Raw genomic sequence first — 24,673 nt, 5'->3', positions numbered from 1 at the left:
TTTTCCCACCAAAAACAAACAAAAACCCTCTGAACTCGAGACCTGGCCTAAAATCCTTTTCAACAAAGCTAAATCTAAAAGAGAGAGCCCTCTCTGATTGCAGGTTGGCTAGAACATGCAGTCCAAAGTTGGTCTGTGGTTACCTCGGCTGTATCCTTTTCTGTAGCTTAAGGACAACCTGAGTGATAACATAATGGCGACTCCACTGGGGATCTAATCCTCAGAAAGTTTTATTGATTAAGTTGGAAGACTCCATTGGGGAACTTCCTCAGAAAGTTTCACAAAGAAGATAAGAAAGCTCCACTGAGAGAACCAGACCTTCAAAACTACTTTTTCAAGTTTAGTTCTGATCTTTCATGGTGGACAGAGATCAGACACTCCAAAGTTGATCTTTCACCTAGCGACTCCACATCATCCTCATAATAAGACTCCACTAGAGAAATGAACCCAAAAGAAATTTATGAGCAGATCAGGCTTTTGACCTGGATTATTATCCAAGAGGTCATTTTCTTTCTCCTCCATAAAATCTTACTGTACATATTGTTTGAACTTGACTTTTATGTTTTTCCCGTTGAAAATGTTGAAGAAAGCCCTCCTTGTACACCAGAACAACATCCTTTAAATGTTGTTGATACTCACCTGACAGTCAAGGAGGACACTGCTATCAAAGAAAATCATCCTATCCCTGTTCATACCGAACCCAGTCATTTAGTCCCTGTACATGATCACGTACCTCGTAAGGTTCGTGATAGATATAAGCCACTCATTCTGCCTCCCGTGCTTAATCCTTTACCCAAAAATCATCCTATGTGTCTCCCAAGATTTGATGGAGAGAAAGGAGTGACTGCCCAAAAGCACATTCAGGCTTTTGAAGATTATTTGAACATTTTTGAGTTGGAGGATGAGGATGTTAGTCTTAGGTTGTTTGCCCTTTCTTTGCAAAGTGAAGTTAGGACTTGGTTTAAAGCATTGCCTGAGGCAAGCATCTCAAATCTCCAGTAGTTATTCAAACTCTTCCTTGATAGATGGATGCTCAAAGTCAATTTCCTCGTGCTCATAGAAGAATATAATCAGTTAAAAAGGATTCCAAATGAATTTGTTCAGCAATTTTCTGACCAATTCAATCAAGTTTATCATTCTATACCATTGAATATAAGACCTCCCCCTGATTTGGCCCTATTACTTTATCCAACAGCATTTGATCCAAAAATGGAATTTCATCTGAGAGAAAGGAGCCCCTCTACTATGCAACAGATGCAGAACATGGCAGTAGATGTAGAGGTTAATCTGAAAGTTAGGGAGGGGAAGTTGAAAGCAGAAAAAGGGGATGAACTTGATATCTTTGTAAAGAAAGTAGAGGAATTAAAGCAGATGTGCACAATAGAAGTTGAATGTTTAGAGCACCAGAACAGACCTGTTTTGCAAAAGGAAAGTAATGATATTCATGAACAAACCTGCCACAAAACAGATGACATATTCATACCGCCACACATGATGGAGCAGTCTCCTGATATAAAATATGAATATAACAACTTCTCTTCTTTCAGCTCTCTGCCCAAATATGATCTGTATGATGATGACTATGAGCTTAATGATCAAATCAGCCTTGCAGAGGAGTCAGACCTTATTTTTGCAAAAAGCACAGTTCAGGTTCAGCTGCCTGAACCCAATGATCAACATGCCCATTTCAGCTATAACGAAAAGGAGGAAAAGGAAGAAAATTTTGATTTCAACAAAGGAGCTTTACCATTTTGTTTCAAGTCTTTTCAGTTTATTAGGGAAAATTATCATGCCATTAATAACCAAGTATCACCATGTTTTGATATTGACCGCCTAGAGGAAAGTCCAGGCCCCACTCTTAATGCATTAACACTAGATTTGCAGCCCCAAAGTGCCAGTGAATCTCAGATTGAGGAAGACTCAGGAGCGGCAGCATGTGACCAGGCAATCTAGTTGGATTCCTTGCCTGTTGATTTTCAACCATCTCGGATATTCGAAGAAGAAAAAGAACAGTCAGCACAAATCTGTCAAGTGCCATCTGAGCAGGCTTTCAAAGAATTACAGGTATCATCCCCTGTTTTGTATGATTCACCTGATGGCAAGCTGTGTGAGGAGATAAATCACTGCTCTTCTCCATTAGAAGTCTGCAAAGCTCAAAATCAAGTTGTTGATGATTCCCCAATTTCAAAGCATGATAGCTATCCCAAACTTTTGTACAGCTCTTCAAGTCAGTCCAGCAATAATGTATATATGCTACAGGACCCTTTTGTACAGTTTCTTGTTTCAACAAAGAAGGACAACAACTTCCTGATTTTCTCAAAGATTAATAAAGCCATATCAGATTGCAAGATCTCTATTTCAGGTAACAGCAAGCACAAGCAGTAGAGGCCATTCATGTTCATAATGCTTAAGTGGCTGCATTGGCTGTTTCATTTCACCTAACATCAAAGTAAGTGCTGGTTAGGGTAGGTAAGTAGGATTAATAAGGCAGTCGGCCAAGAAAATTTTGCAGAATACAGCAGCAACTGAATACAAGGCAGTCTGACCTGCTGTTCTTGGCTTTTCACAAGGAAAAGTCATCCCCAAGTGGAGCCACTGTTAGCCTCTTGCTGCAGCAGGTATTCATCTTTCATGATTGACATTTTTACATGCCAAATATGTCATACTTTGCAAGTTGCAGTGTTCCATATTTCCAGAAGAGACCAAATAACAAGCCATGAAGTGTGCTAGTCCAAAGGCCACTGCTGTATTCCAGTTTTGGAGAGTTTTTAGAGGGAGGTCCAAACAGTTTAATCTTGGCCTCCCTAGATTTCAAATTCCTGTTTTAGAATATAGAGAATGTATCTGTCCAAACAGTTTAATCTTGGCAGATTTTGTAGATAGGTAGAGAATCAGAGGGACCCAACTGTTTAATCTAGGCCCTCGCAGAAATAAGTGTAGATTTAGATAGGAAAAATTCAAAAGAAAAATTGTAAATCTGGGTTTGCAAGTCTAAGTGCACCCACCCAAAAAAAGAAGAAAAAATGTTAGAAAAGTAGGCTGGGTAGGTAGCTGTGTGGTTGCAGAATGATAATTTGTGATCAATTTTGTGGTACAAAGTGTTTTATCTTTTCAGATCACAGTGCAGGCAGTTTTCATGCAAAAGGGCTGAAAGGTGGACATCACTAACTCCCCATTCTTCTAATTCCCCAAGTCACTTATTAACCTCCCAAAGAGGTCAACATCTACTTGATTCCTCTTAGTTTCATCATCATCCATATCAGTTGCCTTGGTGAAGGTCTGCTTCACTCAAGGATTTCATTTCTCTACAGGTTCTTTTCCCCAAATTTAGCCTAAGGTCCCTGACCTTAGCGCTTGCTGATCACCTTCATTTTAACTACTAACAGTATTATGTAACTCCCTATCAGTAATTCCCTTCCCCTACTAAAACTATGTATATATAACTCCCCTATGTAAATATCCCCTCCCTGGCAATATAGCCATATTTTTCAAAGTCCGGGGAAAAAATAGTCCATCTGGGGCTGTTTTTAGCCCATCCGTGTCATAACAGGGGTTAGATGGCACCTGGTCATGCTAACAACCTATTCCCTAGCCTTAAAACCCTCAAAAAACCCCCTATTTCGCCCCATAACCAAAGTTTTGTACATAAAATCCTAAACCCACGCGCATTTAACCCATATTTTACCCCTTACCCTAAGTCCCAACTGTAAATATTAATCGCGCCCGTTTTAAAACCCCAAACCCACTTTCCCTAAGTCATAACCCACCCGCGCGCATATTAAAAATGGTATATTCTTCGCATATTCCCCGTCCTTTATCCCACCATCACCTTGCATCGACCGCCAACTGTTGGATCGCCCGCCCCACAGATCAAGGGTGGAGCGGGCCGCCCCATCTCCGAACCGTTCGAGCTTTAACGTCCGGGAGATGGGCGGTATTCCCGCCGTACTCCCGCCACGCGTCAAGCGCTGGGCTGTGGCGGAGCCCCCTCCCCCAAACCTGCTCTCCCCCAAAGGCGGTGCACCACAAAACCACATACCGCCTCCTGCCCGGTGACGTCACCGCTTACGTCACCCCCCCTTCCCAGTCACCATGTCGAGTCATCTGCCTGCGTGGCCTCCTGCCACGTCACTGCCATGTGTCCCTGCCACATCACCATCTGTATAGGATGACGTCATTCTGACGTCATCCCACCACGTCATCATGCTGACGTCATCAACACTTTTTTGGCACGAAGGGCAAAAAATCGCACTTCGTAGCCCCAGAATCCGATTCTGAGGCGGTTTTTGATGAGCGATTTGCGCTTATGCCGAAATGGAGAATCTTCAGGGAATCTTTTCATCATACGGCCCCCAGGAAGCTCGAAAAGGCGCAAAAATGACCCATTTTCTTCGCAGAGCATACCGAAAGGAGCAGAAGACAGTTCCTGAGGATACAGAGGCCGAACAACGGCCATAAATGCGTGATTAGACCCGCAGCACATCAAAATAGCAGTCCAGATTTTGTCAAAGAGTATCAGAAGGAAGAAAAGACGCCAAAGAGTATCAGCAAAGATTTGTTTTAGGGGCTCGAAGCACTTGTACATTAATGAAGCCCCCAGAAAGTCAAATCAGGCATCATCAGCCCATACTTGCCTTCAAATCACAATTAAGACATTCAAGGCCACTAGACAGCAAGGGAGCAGAAACCCATGCATATTTATTTCAAAAGACATTGCACCAAGGCACCCAGGACTACATCATTTATTCATTTTTATACGGCCGCCCCAGCGCAGCCTGAGATATTTTCATGCATTTATTTCAGATAGGAGTACGTAAATTAATTATTCTTTATGACCTGATTAGGTCAAGATGTAATAAAGAACTCTGTGGATAGAAAGTTTTGCCTTATATATACCACCCTCTGTATAGTTTTAAGGGTTGGTTGATTGAGAATTTTCACTAGAGACTCGCATTGTATACCTGAGTTTGTTTCTATAATCAAAGATTGCTGAAAGCTTGGAGGGAAAACTGTCTGTTGTAAATGAATAATTTTGGAGATATGAAGATGGAATTCTTGTGCTGCAGCCTGAAGCAATAAGTGCATCTTACCTCTGTTTTATTGTTTACCACTATCTAGATAGCAGAAAGAAAGAATAGCCTAGAATTAGTTTAAATACTCTCTATGCTCAATTTCTGCTATTCCTTTATGTTTTCATCTGATTGAATTGGTTATGAATATGAATTCCTCCTCGCTCGTGTTTACCCCGATTCACCTGTGTTTGCCAATTATATAGGGATTCTTAACTGCCCCTAGGTAGCGCCCTGTTATCTTCCTTTGTTAAGCATAATTGAGAGATTCTTAACTGCCTCTCATTACTTAGCACTTCTTTCCATCCCTTTAACCTGAAACATTGTTTCATGCTCAGCTATCTTGCTCCATTTTCCCTCACTGTTATTAAGGAAAAGCACCAGCAGTTTTTCTCCTCGACTCCACGCCCAATGGTTCGAAACCCTTAGACTATGCTCTGCCTCTCTACATGAAATATCGATTTTCCCACCAAAAACAAACAAAAACCCTCTGAACTCGAGACCTAGCCTAAAATCATTTTCAACAAAGCTAAATCTAAAAGAGAGAGCCCTCTCTGATTGCAGGTTGGCTAGAACCTGCAGTCCAAAGTTGGTCTGTGGTTACCTCGGCCGTATCCTTTTCTGGAGCTTAAGGACAACTTGAGTGATAACAGGTAGGTTTAGTTGGACTAAAACGACATCACAGACACCTCAAGGGTGCAGAAACTTGGTTCCATCATCCCCCAATACTACTTCGTGTGAGACTTCAATCCACGCTCCGCGAGATGATGCCAAAAGGGCTAGTAGTGTAGGGATTTGTTTGGATAAATAACTCTAAACTTGGGTCAGGCCCCCATAAGCCAACAAATGGTTTTGTTTCCTGGACCGGAATCTGCATAGAGATGTCTGATGTCATATCATTGGAATCCAACTAAGAAATAAATTGAAGGCTAGTTGGACAGAAGAATTCATGAGTTCAAGGCACAGGAGAACAAAAACCCGCGACTGTCAAAAGAAGAGTGTCTAGACAACTACCTATATACAGAGATCCACGAAATATTCTTCGCATCCTTCCCTACTGAGCTATACAAGTGGATCGCGAAGCTAGCAGATAGTCAAGGAAGGTGGAAGCTTGATGGTCCTATTGTGTGGACCTCGGAGCTAGTGGGAAGGTTGGAAGCATCAGAGGATAAGATCGTGTGCACCATTGATCATTGGCTCGATCGTATTATACGAGGAATCGTTACCAAGTTCACAGTTGACACGTTAGTTAGCTACAACGAGGCAGAGCGATGCTTTCTCAAAGGACCGTGAGGTAAGTACGTAAAGTCTTTGAATACTTGGATTAAAATTCTATTGTGCGAAAAGAGGGTTATGCAGTTACCTTGATGCTCGAGGCTATGCGAAGTGGAAAAATTTAGAGGAATGAAGGAAATAAGGGACCAGAAAACAACCCCTTGATTTCACCTCTGCGAGGGGATGAGGAAGAGCTCGCAAAGGTCTCACCACGAAGTGCCATCCATATGATAAAACAAAGAATTCCAGGAAAACCGCCTCCACCCACACCACTACCAGCCTCACTGCCATCACCTCCATCTTCACTTGTACCAACTCCACCACAACCGCAATTCAATATGGCAAGCACAGTGAAGTTGTCTGTGTTCAAAGGTTTGGGGAATGAGGATCCGGACCAATTATGGTTCATTGTAAGGGCTGTATGGGAAGCGAAAGGAGTTACAGATGACCATATAAAGAAATCGATGCTAGTTAGCACCCCGTAGGATCATACGTTGACCTGGTATATTAAGTACTCCAATGATAATCCAAATGCGGGAGTCGTGGATATCTAAACCACGCTAAATAAATAATATAGCATGCTAAAGTCTGAAGCACAATAGATCGTGGGATTTAAAGAGATCACGATGCTACCAGGAAAAACTCTTTGGGAGCTAGATCAAAGGCTGAAATGTAGGATTTGCGAAGCTAATATGAATCCGATAGATGGACAACATCGCAAGTGGTTTGTAGCTTCGTTACTACCACATTTAAGGAGTGCACTATCGTAGCAGAAGGTAATGACTCAGGCAGAAGCCTTAGAGATTGCTATGAGGCTACATGAGACCTCGATGCAGGATCCTAACCTAGGAGTTCAGTAGATCCATGCGCAGCTGAAGAATCTATGCCTTGAGATGCAGAGTCTGAAACAGGATAGGACAGTTCGACCAGAGGTGCATGAAGAGGTATGGTGAGTGAAATGCAAGGGTCAGGGTCATGACAAGGACCACTTCTTGGTTTTCACAAATTACATCATAGGAGGAGGACCGATGTCTTTAAGGCCAGAAGCGCAAGAAGGACCTAGTGTGGTGCCAGCTTGGTGGTGCGCAATTTTTCAAATAGCTATAAAACATGCCACAGAAAACTGCTACTTTTGTAGGTTAGTGGGACATGATGAGCACACTTGCAGAACTTATGAATTGATGATGGATAGAACGCCCACCTACAGAGTTCAGGCCAAAACATGGCCCCTTGACCAGAATGTAGGAATGGCGTGAACAAGATTTTAGTGGTGCGAACGAGGTCGATGCAAAGGAGGACCCGAAATAGCTCGCAGACAGTTGATTTGCTACAATTGCGAAGGGCCAGGACATTATGCCCATGATTGCACGAATCCAATGTGCCTGTCGTGTTTATACTGCACGTTGTTTGATCATGAGACAGAAGATTGTCCTACGCTGATAGTTAGGATACGTGACAAAGGAGTGCTACCACCTCCCCCGACTCAGAACCTGTAGATGATTAGATCTGAGTTGCAAAAGGAAGATCCGAATGTGAACATTGTGCTCCGAAGTGGAATCGCGACAACATATAACAAAGGCAAACAACCAAAAGATAGTACTTGGGTTTGCAAAGCTCCGATGAAAGAAGTGGAGTTTGATTTGGATTGCACTCAGGAAACCTTCATGGAAGCTAAGAAGAGCTAGTTTGATGCCTCCACTTCATGAAGTAAAGATAAACCAGAGCTGGAAATGGACCCATCTATGCTCACAACATTCCTGGAAACCTATATGAAGTTACTGTGAGACAATAAGGCTATGAAATGGTTACAAGAACTCATAAACAGATGCGCTGGGAATGTGCCAGGAGAATCATGCGTAGTCTGAAAGATCTGAAACCATAAAACAAGGACAGGATGAGAAATGAGACTGACTGCGAAGATCAAAGAATATGAAATGGATCAATTCATCCTGGATTTGGGCTCGGATGTGAATGTTCTGCCGAAACAGAAATGGGAGCGAATGGGAAGACCTGTGCTGCAGTGGTCTCCAATTTAGCTAAGAATGGAGAACTAGCAGAAAATAATACCCATGGGGTGATTGCAGGGAATAACCATGGAAATTGAGGAAGCGAGTGCACTGGCTGATTTTGAAGTGATAGAGATTGTTGATGACAACAATCCCTACCCCGCGCTCTTGGGAATTGATTGGACCATTGACATGAACGGGATAATTAATCTGAAGAAGCAAAAGATGATTTTTGAGAAGAAGTCACTACGCGTAATTGTACCCCTGGACCCTGTTGAAGGATCGCGCTACACGGAGCAAGTGCACGACTATGAAAGCGATGATGATTTGGACTGCATCTATAAGATAACAACGCGAGACCAAGACTGGGTAAATCCCACTGCGGATGGGCATATTGCATGGGAGCGCGAGAGCTCCTGTACTTCAGATTCTGATGAAGAAATAGAGCGATGGCAGAATCAGTTACATGAGGTAACTACATTGAATTGCAATATGATGACCAGGTCGTTGCGCTGCGTGTCAACAGAAGTAAGAGATCTGCCTACTTATGATGTTTTGAATGAGGTAGATACCTTCTTGGATGCATTTGAAAGGCAGGTGCTAGAGAAGCAATGCTTCCAGGCCTTGGACTGGGTACTGCGCGCTACACCCGCGAGATGGTGGGGTATGCATAAAGGAAACTTTGAAGACTGGTGCGAATGTAGGAGAATGATGTCCACACAATTTTGGAGGCCTAGGGTGTGACTGATAGACGAGTACAATGGATGGGGTGATCTACGTGTGCATCTGGCCAAGTACCAACCTGCGCGGATACACATGTACTCCGCGCTTAAAGACCTGGTCAATAAGCATGTGTTGGGGGGCAGATGTGCAAATGGCTCTTAATGATGGAAAGACATTATGCAGGAAGGGTAACTGCGCAGAAGATTATATGTGTAGAAGAATTCAACAAAGTACGCAATGCGTTGAACAAGGTATACATTGCGCAGCGAAGCGATTGGGACCTACACGTACCTGTAGTGTTATGGGCTTATCAAACAACATGCCAAAAACTAACAGGATAGACACCTTTTAGTCTTGTCTATGGAGTGGAAGTCATAATGCCTATGGAATACATCCTGCCTAGTATGCGCATATCAGTGCTCATAGGTATGATGGATCATAGAGCCCTGGAGGAGAGGCTTGCGCAATTGTAGCTCGAAGAATAATGATTTTTGGCTCGATTTCACTGGCAGGTCCAAAAGCAGTGCGAAATGGCTTGACACGATCGACATATTAAGCTACACAAATTTAAGGTGAATGATTTGGTGTTTTTGTATGACAGTAAGTTTGATAAATTCCCTAGAAAGCTCAGAATGCATTGGATGGGACGCTATGTTATTAAGGATATCACAGATGGTGGCGCGTTGCAGTTGGTAAAGTTAAATGGAGACCCTTTCCCAAGAAAAGTGAATGGAAATCATTTGAAGCCATACACAGGTGGCCCAACCATCTGACTAGCCGACAGAACCATAGTCTTAGCACTCCAAGCAGCTGAAAGGAGGTGCGGGACTATAAACTACTCTTCCCAGGGACTACACGATGTCAGGACTGTGCGCAGTAGCGAAGTGTCACAGGGTCTGCGACAATGCAAGACTCGCTGCGCTGCTGCGTAGGTCAGCTGGAAAGTGACTGTTACAATCACTATTCATGATGTGATGCTTGGTTTGAGACCAAATGGAGCAAGTGATAGGCATTTAAGTCGAACTTTATGGGCTAGATTCTTGAAAATCTTCCACCAATCAAGCATTAATGGACCGAATGTGAGGGGAATGGTCAAATTCAAATTCAAATTCAAAAGGTACTCTAAATTACAAAGGGTTGTCCAGCAAACAACACTTGGAAATTTGAGAACTGAGTTGTTGCATGCATAGATATTCATGAATAGAGACTTGTTTGATCTTCTAAAGGCGAATTCGTTGCTTGATCAATTACCCGAGACATTGACATAATTGTGGAATCGCACTATGGCAGCACCCAAAGAAGCCATGGATACCAGATCAATGACCGTTGAGGAAGCCGCGCAGGAAATTACGGAAGTGGAATCCCTAGAGAGTGTCAGGATAGTCGCTGAGATCCCTAAATCACCACGCACACCGAGACCCAAGAAAGAAAAGCAGGCCATGGTACCAGTGCATGTCTTGCCTAATTAAGGACTAGGCTCACCATGGAAGAAAAGGGGAAGGCCATCAACTTGGAGGCCGATGAGGAAGAAGAGTTCAAAGAAATCACGGTTGAGGAGGACGATGTAGAGATGGAGGTCGAAACCCAGGGTGCGAACCCCCTCATCAGGTTGCATGCATATGTTCCTCCACGGAAGGGTAAAGCAAAGGTACCCAAGGATATAGACGAGAGCAAGATCTCTCTGCAGAGCCCGCTGCTCCCGAACGACATTATTTTTGAAGGAGCACACTTGGGACAGGTGCCCGTGCTGACATTTAAGGATTGGAACCTCGAGGACAACGAGAAGTGCTAGAAGAAAAATGTGTCGGTTAGAATCATAAAGTTGGAGCTGTGTAAATGGTTGAGAGGTGTAGAGAATGAAGGATTGCTAAACCTACTCTGGGTGTCACATTACCATCATGCCCCAGTGACCATTTTTGTTATCAGGCAACTGCTCTGCTTGGTGCATGATGGGTGCTTGTGGCTGGAGGAGCCCATCCCCATCACAGATCACTTGATTCACAGGATTGCATGACTCCCTTGCATAGGTGAGGACCCAACGAAAATCTCAAAGGGAAAGAGTGATGATTTGGCCATCATGAAGGCCATGAAGAAGAAATTTAAGCTAGAGAAGAAGAAGCGAGGGTATGCCATTTCTAGCATCAACAACCCTGCGGTTAAGGCCGTGACATAGATATTGGTAGGAAAAGTGATGTGGAAGTGCCGCGCGGATGAGGTACCCACGCCGGTGGTTGAACTAACAGCACAATGCAAAAAAGGGGTCTAGTTCAACTAGGCAAACTATCTATGTGGAGAGTTCCTTGAGAACTTCTATGAGGCACATGAGCAGCAAAAAACTATTCACTATGCATGGCTTATGTTGTCAATAGTACTGGTGGCATGGGAATTGCCTAAAGATAGCCAGTTCCCGATGATCGCACAGGACCTTCTGGAGGTAGTGAAGTATGCTTCGTTGTGGGAAACCAGGGATGCACAAAGGATACGGGAAAGCAAAATATTCTGGGTGCTCATGGAGATGAACATAAGAATGGGGATTAATCGCAAGCTACGGTTATCACCCACGGTCTACAACAATCTGCAGAGCTTTGCAGACTTCAAGGCAGATTTCCACCATATCTACATCAGGGCGCAGAAGGACCCCACGAAGATGTGGTGCTAGTTACCCTATTTGGCGACTGACTATGTCATCTTCGCAGTCCTTGAGTCTCGGCCGCCGGAGTGGTGCACTCCAACTGGCTTCGCGGTGGAAGTAGAGAAGTCCACCGCGCAGCAGAATAAGGAGGAGGTGAAACTGTGGATGGTGCAGTTGGCGGAAAAGCACAGGAAGGAAGAAGTAGCAGCTAAGGCCCAGGAAGCGTGCGATGCTACGAAGTTGGCAGAAGAGCAGTAGAAGATAGAAGAAGAAGAGCGAGAAGGACATAGGTTGCCTTCTCCTAAGCCAGAAATAGACATAGAACACGGTGCCATGGACTTATAAACAATGTCCACCCAGCTAAAACGTCCTTGTCGAAGAGAGTAGGTAGGGCCACGAAATAAGATGAAGGCCTCAAACACTTCATTCGACCTGATCACCCTCACTGAGGGGGATCTACACGATATTGGCAAGATGGTGAGGGACGTCACCGCAGAGGCCCTCCACCAATTTGAGGAGCAATTCCAGATGGTGCTGGCGGTTCTCCGGACGCAGTTACAGGAGTGCACTATGTAGGCTGGCACAGTGTCAACCAACCTTGCAGTAGGCACTTCTGCGGCCGAGGAAATGGTGCGCGCCTAGATGACCAACACAATAGTGCTACCAGATGGTGCACTCGTCACATAGAATGAGGTCGATAGGCTATGGTCAATGGGTTCACAGGGATCAAGTTAAACATGGTTGTGCTCCCTCAGGAGATGCTCTATACTTTACAGGATGGAGTCACTGTAGAGCTTCGAACTAGGGAAAGCCCCATGATACAAGTAATGAGTGAGAAACGCATCAGCATTGAGCAGTTAAGCCTGTAGTGTGATGAGGTAGTGGCACAGAACATACAGATAGTGTAAGTGGTGGAGGAAGCCTGCTAGATAGTCCCAGAGTTGGCCATCCAAGTAGAGGAACCAGTGGAGGTGCACGTCCGAAATTTAGCAGTAGGGATGTGCGACATAAGAGAAGAAATTTCTAGGGTTCAGTTGGAGCTTAACCTTTAGATAGCATAATTACAGTTGAAGGTGCAGCCTTCAACTCCACTAGAGGTTAAGGAACAATGCGCCACCATGATCACAATAGCAATGGCAATAGTTAACAGTGCAGTGACAGATTGCACAAAGCTGTTCGAGTAGTCATTCGAGGTCCTCACCACCCTGTAAGAGGACCCGAACATAGAGTGCCTAGAGACAGAGGCATGCGAGCTATAGCAGAGGTACGATGAGGTAAAAGGGACCACGCAAATGGTTTCCCTTACATAGAGTCTCACAAGGATGCAGCAGGCTAAGGCGCTCAAGGAGCAGGTGGATGTTGCTCAGTATAAAGAAGCAGTTTTGAAGGCACACCTATAGTCATGGATCAATGAGGCTTATACCATTATAGCCTCCATTGAAGAAAATATCACACAGCTGCATGCCACACAGGAAAGGGTTGTGGGCAGTAATTCAACCACAACAGTCACTGAACAGTGCATCGAGGAAGTTCAGAAGGCAGCTGATTAGTGCGTTGCTGAACTTGCAGCGATCCAATCAGAGTTGGGAGGTCTTCACGCAAAGATCTCCGCACCGACAGAGTGACTCTAGGCTGAGTCATGATGTTTGTGTTGGGGGCCTATTGGGCACAGGATTCCCCAAGGGAAGTTTTGGGGCTTAGAGCCTAGATTTTGGTCAATTTTGTAATTCTGATGTAAAGACTTTGCATTTTGTGGGCGCACAGCGCGTAGTTTGTTAAAGAGTCATAGGGTTGTTCGCCCTTAATTTTGTTATTATATTGTCAGCTGTAGAAGATATCCATGGTCCGCGGACCATGGGATTGTATAAATAGAGTGAGGCTCTAAGTAGTTAAGGCATCTCATGGAAGAAGAATATGATGCATGTGAGATAGATCTGAAGTGTAAAGTCTAGTTATGGGTCGTAGAGTAGGAGAAGGCTCTGCAACTAAGTGCACAGAGGCCTAGTAGTCCACAGCTGAGTGCACATACCCCTGTAGTTGAGTGTGCAGGGTGGGTCAAGTTTGTAAGAGTTGGAAGTATTAATAAAGAGAATTTTCTTATCATTTCTGCATATTTATTTCTTGTTTTATGCATCTATTGCATTAGATATAAATTACACTTTTAATGCTTATATGATGCGCAAATGTGTATAATTGTGTTGATTAAGTGAATGCAAGATAAAATATCTGTTTACACAAAGTTAATTAAGATCTATTAAGAAGATAAGTAAGACGCTTAGCGTAGATCAAGAAATAGCGCAGATCGATGCCCTAGCAGTGCGAAAGCATCTTAGCCCCTGGTTAGGGGTGCGCAAAAGGTGATTATAACAAATCCCAAAGGTATTGAAGGTTAGAACAGAGCGTGAAGCAACCTGTGTGAAGGCAGGTTTAGTTGGACTAAAACGACATCACAGACACCTCAAGGGTGCGGAAACTTGGTTCCAACATCCCCCCATACTGCTTCGGGTGAGACCTCAATGCGCGTTCCACGGGCTGATGCCGAAAGGGCCTGTAGTGTAGGGATTTGTTTGGCTAAATAACTCTGAACCTGGCTCAAGCCCCCATAATCCAACAGAGGTGGCTACGTCAGCACAAACTGTGTGGAGATCAATGTGACTGCTAGGCATTGGACATAGTTTGCAAGCCATTGGGAAGCCACTTTGCGGGTTTGAGCGTAACTGTTGGAGGACTTTGGATAAATATGGAAATTGGGTTTTGTTATTAAACCAACCAACCTTCATTTGCACACATATCCCTTTGCACTAAGCATTATGGTTGAGACTATTAGATGCACACTTATGGTTTAAAACTATGGGAGATAGTTTTATGTTGTATTGATATATATTGATAATTATGATAAAGTTATTAAAACTAAATCCATAATGTATCAGCACCGAGAGTTCTAATTGGACGAAAGAGAGCTTATTTTAAAACAAACTCTAAATTTGGCTTTGAATTTTCATATAATAGGAGGTGAAAGTCCATCCTTTATAGAGGGAATGCAAGGAAGCTAGTTCAAGGAAGAAGATATTTGTAGAAGACAAATCCAAGGATTCACATTTGTGAAGTGGAGATCACATTTCCAATGTGAGAGCATTGTTTGCAGCCTTGTGTTAGAAGAGAAGAGAGGCATTTCAGAAACCCATCAAGTATTTTTCTATTGTAGAAGCCTTTCAAGAAGGAGGTTGTGCTTCAGTTTTCAGGCAACAAAAGCTTCAGGGTCAAAGTTTCGACATTTGTCTGCAAATTCTCTTTGGAGCATTTCCTGGCCATCCTTAGGCCAATTCAGGAATGGAGACAAGCATTGGAAAGCTATTATAGATTGTTTTCTTTCTACAAGTGTCCAGCAGTGCATGCGAGCATAGATTAGCTGGTAAATCCCAATGTAAAGAAACTCTTGAAGCTCTTTTAATAGAACGGTTGCCCATTTTGAAGCTGACCCAGAGATGTAGTCCAGGAGGGATGAACTTCATCAACAAATTCTTATTGAGTTTGTGTCTTTTAATTTGCTTCTTATGCGTCATTTAATTCTGATGTTTTAAAGCATTAAGGAAACTTAATATTCTTCTTTCATTTCTCATTTATGCAATTCATGGTTCAATGCTCCATTTAGAAGACAATCGCCATCAATTTAATCTTTCACTTTTAGTGTGGACGATCTAATTTCTGCATTTCAGATAGGGACCCTTTTGGTGATATAATTTTTTTTGGGTCCACCTGTATCCCTTAGAGACGGAATGGCCAAGGATAGTCCCCTCATTCATCAATTCACATTTCTCAGGGTTTAGAGAGAGATTCATTTGAATGCGTTTTTAAAAACCTTGCACAGATTGGAGAGAGATTAATGGAAGTCACATCCATAAGGAGTAAAACCATCCATGTAGATTTCCACAAAGTCCTGAACCAATTCAGAAAAAATACTCAAAACTTCCCTTTGGAAAGTAGTAGGGGCATTGCACAAACCAAATGGAAGGACTCTATAAGAAAACATACCCAAAGGACACTTGAATCTGTTCCTATCTTCGTCTTTAGGGCTAATCTCGATTTGATTACATCCACTAAATCCGCCCATGAAGGAGAATAATTTATTCCCTACAAGGCCATCTAGGACTTCATCACTGAAGGGCAAGGGAAAATGGTCCTTCTTTGTGGCCTTGATGAGCTCCCTATAATCCATATAGATTCTCCACTTCCATTCTTCTTGGGAACTAACACAAGAGGTGATACCCACTCACTATCTGAATAGGATATATGAACCCTGCATCCAATATATTTTGTAGTTATTCCTTCACAATATCCTTATGAGTTCGGTCCATCCTCCTCTGGGGTTGGCACATAGGATTTCATCCCTCCTTGATGTAAATATGTTGGATACATACCTATGGATGCACAACTTTAATTTCCTTATAGTCCCAAGAAAAAGCATCGAGGTGTTGCCTCAACACTTTGCACAATTCCTCTTCGTGTTTGGCTGGGAGACAAGGGTTGATATTTAAGGTTTTGGATGGGCCAAACTATATGGTCTTTACATGGTCTAGAATTGAGTCAATCAGGCATAAGTCAGCCCAAGGGTTAATCTTAGATCCTTCCATCAACTCATCAATGGGTATGGGAGTGGAAGGTTGTTTATGAAGGATGTGGTCAATGAAATCATTTTCATCAGGTTTCCCCCCTCCTGTAATGATGTCTAGAGTGCATATTAGGTGGGGGGTGGTGTGATATAGTTCATATTCTTCATCCTCTTCTATCCAAAGGGTAAGTCATGCTCAATTGATGGTTGAGAAGGAGGATACAATACCAATTGTTTAGAAAAATGTCCATTCTTAATGGTCATGTTCCCATCCATACAACTAATGTAAGTATTAGTAGTGGATAACCATGTCCTTCCCAAGATGAGAGGATAGCCATTGAACTTGGTTTTGGGCTAGAGAACCAAGAATTCAGTAGGATACTCCCAAGAGTCAATGGAGACCATAACATCTTCAACAACTCCCTCAGGAGCTACTGTGGATATTTCTACAAGTTACAACATTGTGGTGGTCTTTCTCAAATATCCTTGGATGTTTAGCTTTAACATGGTTTCATTATTCATCACATTGATGGAATCCCTAGGATCAATCAGGGTGTTAGGGACTATAAGGTCATCAATGTGCACATCTACTACATGGATTCCAGGGTCTAGATATTTCAGGAAGATCACCCTCCCAAGCATCAAATCAAATAATTTCCCAACAACATTTATGGTGGAGGTGTCTCTTTTTCTTATCCCAAGATGTTTGAAGAATTTATCCTTGATGAACTTATTATATATGGGAACACCTTTAATATCTTGGAGAAGGTGCATTTAACACATAAATTCTTCAATTCTCCCAAAATTTAAGCCTTTTCTGGGGTGTCCTAGCTAGGGTGGATCAACCTCTCAGGAAAATGAGGTGGATAGAATTGAGGAATACTCTCTTAATTCTATCCTTCAAGATCTTCAGGTGGAGAAGGTGGGTGGTTATCTAGAAGCACTCCCCTAGACTGGAGGTTGATCTCCTAGATTTTCACTGCATTAACAGGGTAAAATGTCTCTCCAATGTAGACCTACCTGGCTTACTTGTTGTTTGGGTTTGGATTTGGTTGAGTAGGAATTTGAGGTTACTTAGGTGGAGTAGGATGAGTGAGATTTGGCTGAGTTTGGGGTGGAGGTAGTAAAGCAAGAGGTTGGCTAATTGGAGCTGCCCACCCTTATGATGGGTTTCCTCATTGAGAAGATTGGGGTGGATATGGCTGAAAAGGATGGTTGAGAGTTTGAGGAGGATATAGAGGATCATAAGGCAAAGAAGGGGGTGCGGACCGGGATGGGTGAGTGGAATAGTTACCAAGGTTTCAAGGGTGTAGCTTAATTTGGATTATAAAAAGAGTAGTGTGCACCTTGCATGCCTTGTTGATATGGCCTAGGTCCTTGAGGTCTTCTATGATTGATGAAACAAAGTTTTTGTGATCCCCTTTCTACTCCCTGATATATAGCTTTTATTCTTGGAAAAGAAGGGCACCTGCTGTTGCATGATTTTCTTCACAGACTAGAGAGACCTCTATGACATTTATGGGGCTCTCATTCCTAGGACATCTTTTGGTGCATCTTGGGTAGAAAATAGCTAGTGCCCTTTTTGCTTCCTCCTATATTCTCTAGATTTACAAGGTATCCATTTGTAGTGAAAAGGTATGCAAAATTTCACTCTTGAAATCCTCCAACATGTTTCTATCTCATTCTTAATGGAATTTGTGGAGGGCGTGGAACCGAGCAAGACTTGACCAACCCTACCCTTCTTTCTAGCAACCTTAGAGTGATTCTTGAACACATTTTTAATGTCATCATAGGATAACTGATAGATCAATCTCCTAGAAAACATGTTGAGGGTCTCGAACATGTCTTCCCTGATCCCTCGGAGAAGAACTAGTTTGAGTGATTGAGGATCAAGGGTGTAACTGGCCCTCCTATAATTGAGTTGAAATCTCTCCTCATAGTATTCTAGGGATTCATCAAGTCCAAGACTCATCCTAATTATTTATTCCTTGGTTTATTTGGACCTACAATATCCCCTATACTTTTTATTAAAGGCTTGTTGCATTTGGGCCCAATTAGTGATGCTACCCACAGGCAGACCCATAAACCAGCGCAAGGCTACATCCTTAAGGAAAGAGGGGAATAACTTTAGCTTCTATTCATCTGAGGTATAGTCATATTTCCTACAAACAACAAAAAATTCAAACATGAAGGTATTAGGATCCTCAAGGGTTAAGCCATGGAAGTGTGGAAGGGAAGTAGCACTTATATTCTTCATTTTATCCTCTCCATTGGTATCTTTGATAGTGAAAACCACAATGTCCCTATTTTTAGCCATAGTTTGGGTAGGTGAAATGGGTTCTTCTTCTTCCCCAATAGGTTCTTTAAAAAATTAGGTTACTTACCTAGAGGGTCTTCTAACTCCCCTGAAGTAAGAGAGGGAAGATGACAGTCACCAAAGAAGAGTGAAGGTTGATTGTTTGAGGGTGTGGGGGTTTTTAGTAAGAAATTTCCTTGAGTATCTCTACTCCTACGAGGCATGAAAGAATTTTTTCTATTTTTCTTTTATGTTACTTCTTCAAAATTGTATGCAAAACATATAACAATGATGAAGCAGAAAGAACATCTACCTAGACACCTCCACAACAATGGCACCAAAAAGTGGTGAGCCCTAGTATTGCACCAAGAATGTTGCAACTCCCAAGGGCTCCTCAGATCAAATTATCAACCCAGGGTTCATACAAACTTCAAGGTGACAATGCTATATGTACAACATATAGGGTTCGACTCATGACACCCTTAGTTATGACATTATATCAAAAAAGTGCTCAAAGACCCTTCCTTCTACTGAATTAGAATGAAACATAGATAAAGGGACAAATTGGAAATTGCTTCTACATATGAAAATATAAATTCCATTGACTCAACTTGTAAAACCCTAATTACTCAAATCATGAAAAGATAAAGGATAACTTACTTGCAAAAATGAAGTTACATTATCTTGCAGAATTCATCACACTACCTCATATACTTGCATAAACGAAACTAATATATTTTGAATAATTCATTAAACCATCAATCAGAATCACAGGTACTATCTACCTATTTAATACTTTCTCATAAATCACTAACCTATTTTCATGATAAAGAATCTAACTCTACTCTATTTTCACAGTGAAGACAAGGAAGGTTTGGAGTGGCCGAGGAGCTTTTCCTGATCATATTATCATATTATCATAGTGTGGGTCGAAAATCATGAAAAAAAAGGTTGCTACAGGTTTTCTACATGCATGCATGTAATGGTACAGGCAGACCTATAATGCTACATGAGGGCATCCAAGTGGTTTTTGAAGGTCAAAATGTTGGCTTGAGGGTATGGAGAGGCGAATAGTAGTTTAGGAAATGAAATAAGGGTGGTTTCAGTTCCTATCTAGGCTTAGGACCTCTCAGAGGCATGTCTTGCACTAGGATGAGTGCTCTCAGTGACCTAGATAGAATAGCTTATAAAATAGGGCTTTGGGGGCAGAGCTTGGAGGTGGAAGGAGAAGGTGAAAGAGCTCAAGGTGGAGGTGATGAAGGTGCCCTTCTCTGTAGATCAATCAGCCCTATAATCAATCACATGCATTCATCCATTTATCGTTTTCAAAATGAAATAACTTGTGATGGAAAAGATGAGCTGAATTTAAATGACATCTAATTCATGCAAACCATTGATCTAATTACTGAACTAACTTCTTAAATAGAGAAAGCAAATGTAAAATAGGACAACCAATACTAATATATTTCCAAGAAATCATAAACACAATCTTTTTGGGCTATGGTTGTGAATCCTTCCACTCATTCTCCCACAAAAGAGGTGATGTAGAGGATGCAACCACGTGATTTTATAGGTTAACTTCTACTGAAAGGCAAGAAACTATGAACTACATTGAATCGATAAGAAACATAAGTATAAGAAGAGGGACCAAAGCCTCTAGGTTGGGCCCAAACCCAAGGGTCTCAGCCTTCTGAAACTAACTCAGATGCATCTTAAAATCCAACTTCTCATTATCAAAAAGTGAAGTTCTAATACATCACATAAAAGTTGAACATGACAATTTCAATGCTTAGAGCTCAATAGCGACACCTAGTTGAACAAAAACCCCAAATCCTAAAGACCTCTTCCTCTATTTTATTTACACAAAAGGGAAGCTGAAGCAGCTCCCTTAAATATAGGAATGGTTCCCTCCTTGATCTTGAAACTGGTGGATCTTGTCCTCCCTGATCTTCACTTGGACTAGGAGTCACTCGGTTTCCAATGAACTCAAACTGGTGGGAGAGGATATGGTGATCTGAATCCAAGATTAGGGAGTTAAGGAGGTGGAAAAAATCCCTATATTCTCTCCTAGTTGTCTCCATTGATCCCATGCATAATAATAGCCTAAAAAATTCCTCATTTTCCTGCAATTTAGCCACATTAGACCACATATTATGAAAACACTTTCTACTCCTCTTACTAAGCGTAATATAACAAAAAATGTGAATTAATTCAAGAGAATGGTAGTTTTAAGGTTGGAGGATGGCATATTAATATTAAAAATGTACCTATTGATGGGACTCATCACACTGCATGACCTCAATAACTAGCTAGGGTTCACCACGAGTATGGTCCATTTATGACCAACCACTGGCGACCTCAGTAACCATTCAACAATTGCCACGCCTATGGTTTACCTCTCTGGGGCACTGCAATTTATTCCCAATCCACACTATAAAGTTAGACCACTCCTATATCTACCACATCGAACTAGATATATGCCCTTACCACGAATCGAGTAAGGGATACCTTCCTTCCCATCCCCAAAGAATTAGAGGTATCTCTTCATGGTTTCCATGGAAACAGATCTCAACTCTACATCGATCATGTTGAGATGCTCTCATCGACCATGGCTCTTCCTTAGAGGTTTCACAAACCCCCAGATCAACATCATTGCTTCGTACCAACAACTTTGGGTATTTGATACATTCTATAGTACTAACCCTCCTGAGCTTGGGTGTTAGATTTCTCAATGTGTTCTGACCACTCTTGCTTTCCCTTAACTTGACTATGACTCCCAGGTATGGTGGCTTCAATGCTCCAATGACCATTATTCCCCACAAGTTTTGTATGAAATCCTAATGGGGTTACACTTCTCCTATAACATGTTGTTAGTGTTTGGACCCTTCTCAAGTCCGAGATAAACTCCATTCTACTCTACAGAACCTTTCGCTAGTCTACTGCCAAGGCAAGCACACTGGTGTTACACACCTAGTATTCTTAAAATGCAAGGATAGCTAATCCTTCCTACAAGGGCCTCAAGTTACCCTCTCACTTTGAATAAGAAATAACTTCATCAACACTAACACCACATTCTTTCTAAAGTTAACACAACGTAGAAGCAGAGACATCAAGAGTCGACAGAACATTCACACCATTTCCATACAAGCTATGTACATATAACCTTTTACATTAATAAATGGGTCTCTGAGACATTTCTTTTCTTTTAAGGTTTCATTCACACTCTTGCAGCCTTCACTATGGCCCATACGGTGACCTAATACTTCTTTGTATTTAATTATGTGTTTCTTTCACTCTTACGATCTACATGTAACCTTTTACATTAATAAATGGATCTCTAAGACCTATATTTTCTTTTAAGGTTTCATCCACACTCGTGTTGCCTTCACTACGACCCATAAGGTGACCTCCTACTTCTCTGCATTTAATTGTCTGTTACTTTTCACTCTTAAGGCCTACATGTAATCTTTTACAATATTAAATGGGTCTTTGAGACCTTTGTTTTCTTTTAAGGTTTCATCCACACTTTTGTGGCCTTCACTGCGGCTCATAAGGCCACTTACTACTTCTTTATATTTAATTATGTGTTACTTTTCACTAAAGTTAACCATGTCATTAAGAACGGCATTAAGCTCAATGTTAGTACTTTTCCTTTGTTGTCATGTGCTTCATTATACTTTTTGTGCATAAATACTTTGCCATAAACAACAACAAATCATTGAGAGATCACTTTGCTTCCAACTCAGAAGCTCATGCTCACTTTCTTACTCATCACTTTAATGAAAGATTAACACCTTCCATTTAGATTTATTGTTGGTAGTCCCCATGGTTTAAACAAAATTCACCAACTTTAATTCTTTCCACTTTCTATATTGCAATTTGTTTTTCAAACCCTCTTTACACTTCTTGTTTGAAATTTCGATTTTCAATCTTACATCTCTTATTACCTATTCAACAACTTGTACTTTTTATGATCGCTGACTCACTCTACTGTAATACAAGTGAAAATGTAGTTGACATCTTTACCAATCCTCTTGTAAATATGAACTTTAAAGTATGGAGAAAATCAACTAGGCATTGTAGAAAAATCATTTCTCTATTGGGGGGGATGTTAGAATAATGTAGAAATGTACAATTCTAGAATTGTGAGCTGTCTGCGTGATGAGTTGTCTTGTGATGCATTGTACATGTACATTGTTAAGCTAGTTTCACATTCTTCCACCGGGCAACAAAGTTCAGATACATAGTAATTGAAAACAAAATTTTGGTAAATTCATTAACGTTATTTATTGTCCTAGGTTTTGGAGTTTTTTGGGTATATTTTCTAGTCAAATTTGCTTAGAATTATATAAACATTTTTTGGAATCACAATTTGACATATGAATTATCCATAATCTAAATACTTCACAAATACAATACTGAATATATATAATAAAAATAAATTTTATATAACAAAAGACTTTGTACAATCCAAAAATAAAAAGAAAAAAATCACATTTAATTGCATTGTTCAACCTGCAAAATAGCAGATCAATGCAAATAATCTCCAACAAAAATATGAAATTTTGACATGGATATGTTTTCATTAAATAGTCAAATTTGTATGACATTCATCTTCAAAATATCTCTCCAAAATTAAAAAAACATGACATCTTCAACAATGTCCATCAAAAATCTTCTTCGACCCTCAAAGGCTAAATCAGATTATGCACAGGCAGTAGTGGTATATCGCCAATAGAATCTGTATTTGGCAAAAGAGCGAAAATATTTCCATTTTCAATAACATCATTGAAACCTTCAACTGACTGCACATGGAACCTATATCTTTCTAAGAGGGAGACACCATCGTCAATTGTCGTTGTGCATAATCTAGTCACCATATCATATACATTTAGTTGGACTTCCATAAAACCCAACATAAGTACTTTTCCTTCAACTACATGAAAAGTTACATAGCATGGGAATTTACTATTTATATCCATTGAGTTAGTATCGAGCAATATCCAACTGAACCCCTACTCATCTTCAAAATATTCTAAGTTTCGTCAAATTGAAACTTAGCCAAACTCAAAACTATGGATCTCTTTAAGCAACCAAACAAACATTGAACTATTGTTTACAAGACAAACCAACTACTCCTCATACAATCCTAATGTCATACATCCTATGTCAGGGATATGAACAAATGAAAAACCCCATTAGTTTCTCATAACATCCAACCAATATATAGTGTAGCCACAGAAAAGGTAATCGTCATAATCGTTTTCTAAACATAACTATAAATTTTTTACTTTGTGAAAGATAACCTCCTTTTGGGGAGTTACACCACCAAAAGGAGCTTTCATCCTTCTCCAAACCATGTCTACACTTGTCCAAATTAAAAAATGTAATTCCATGTTTTTGCACACATGTTTTAGCATAACCCAATCATATTTCTGTAGACTAAATTTCTCCAACAAAGAGAAGAATCCCGAGTCTCCAAGAATAACACTCCTAATATTTCTAAATGTCTTGGTAAAATGGTTTACCATGAAATAATTCTTTTAATGCAAAGAGATTCCAGGCGCATTGAAAAAACCATCGATCCAACTATACATTGAATTCTATATCTAGAGTCCATAAAAGGAAAAATAAACCAAGATATTTGTCCTTTGTCGGTAAGGTAAGATCCAACAAAGCAGCTTTCCTCAATACCATCCGACAAAGAAATAAATCCAAATTATTTGTCAGCACATTGATTGCAAGAAGTAAGAAAATTCAGGTTTTCCAATAGAATACTCAATTCTTTACAAATCAACCAAAATATTATCAACACCGATAAAGGAAGTCAATGAAATATAAGATCAATATTCTCAATTGAAAAAAACTTCCAAATTCTTGGATCCATCAGAAAATGAAAAACTTTCCTGAAACCAAACCAAATATTGCGCGTTACATTGCAAAGGATAAAATCCTTAAAAAAGACTCATCCTATTCAACATGCAAATTATCATATTTAAAATGCCAAAAAAAAACATATTTTTCTAAATGCAAAACAAAAGTATTGTTTATTCATTTAGTTTG

This window comes from Pinus tabuliformis, chromosome J, assembly GCF_031772625.1.
Source record: "Pinus tabuliformis cultivar Carrire ecotype Pingquan chromosome J, CPIR1, whole genome shotgun sequence".
Taxonomy (NCBI): Eukaryota; Viridiplantae; Streptophyta; class Pinopsida; order Pinales; family Pinaceae; genus Pinus; species Pinus tabuliformis.
The sequence above is the reverse complement of the archived record's forward strand: the minus strand, read 5'-3'. Positions refer to the sequence as shown.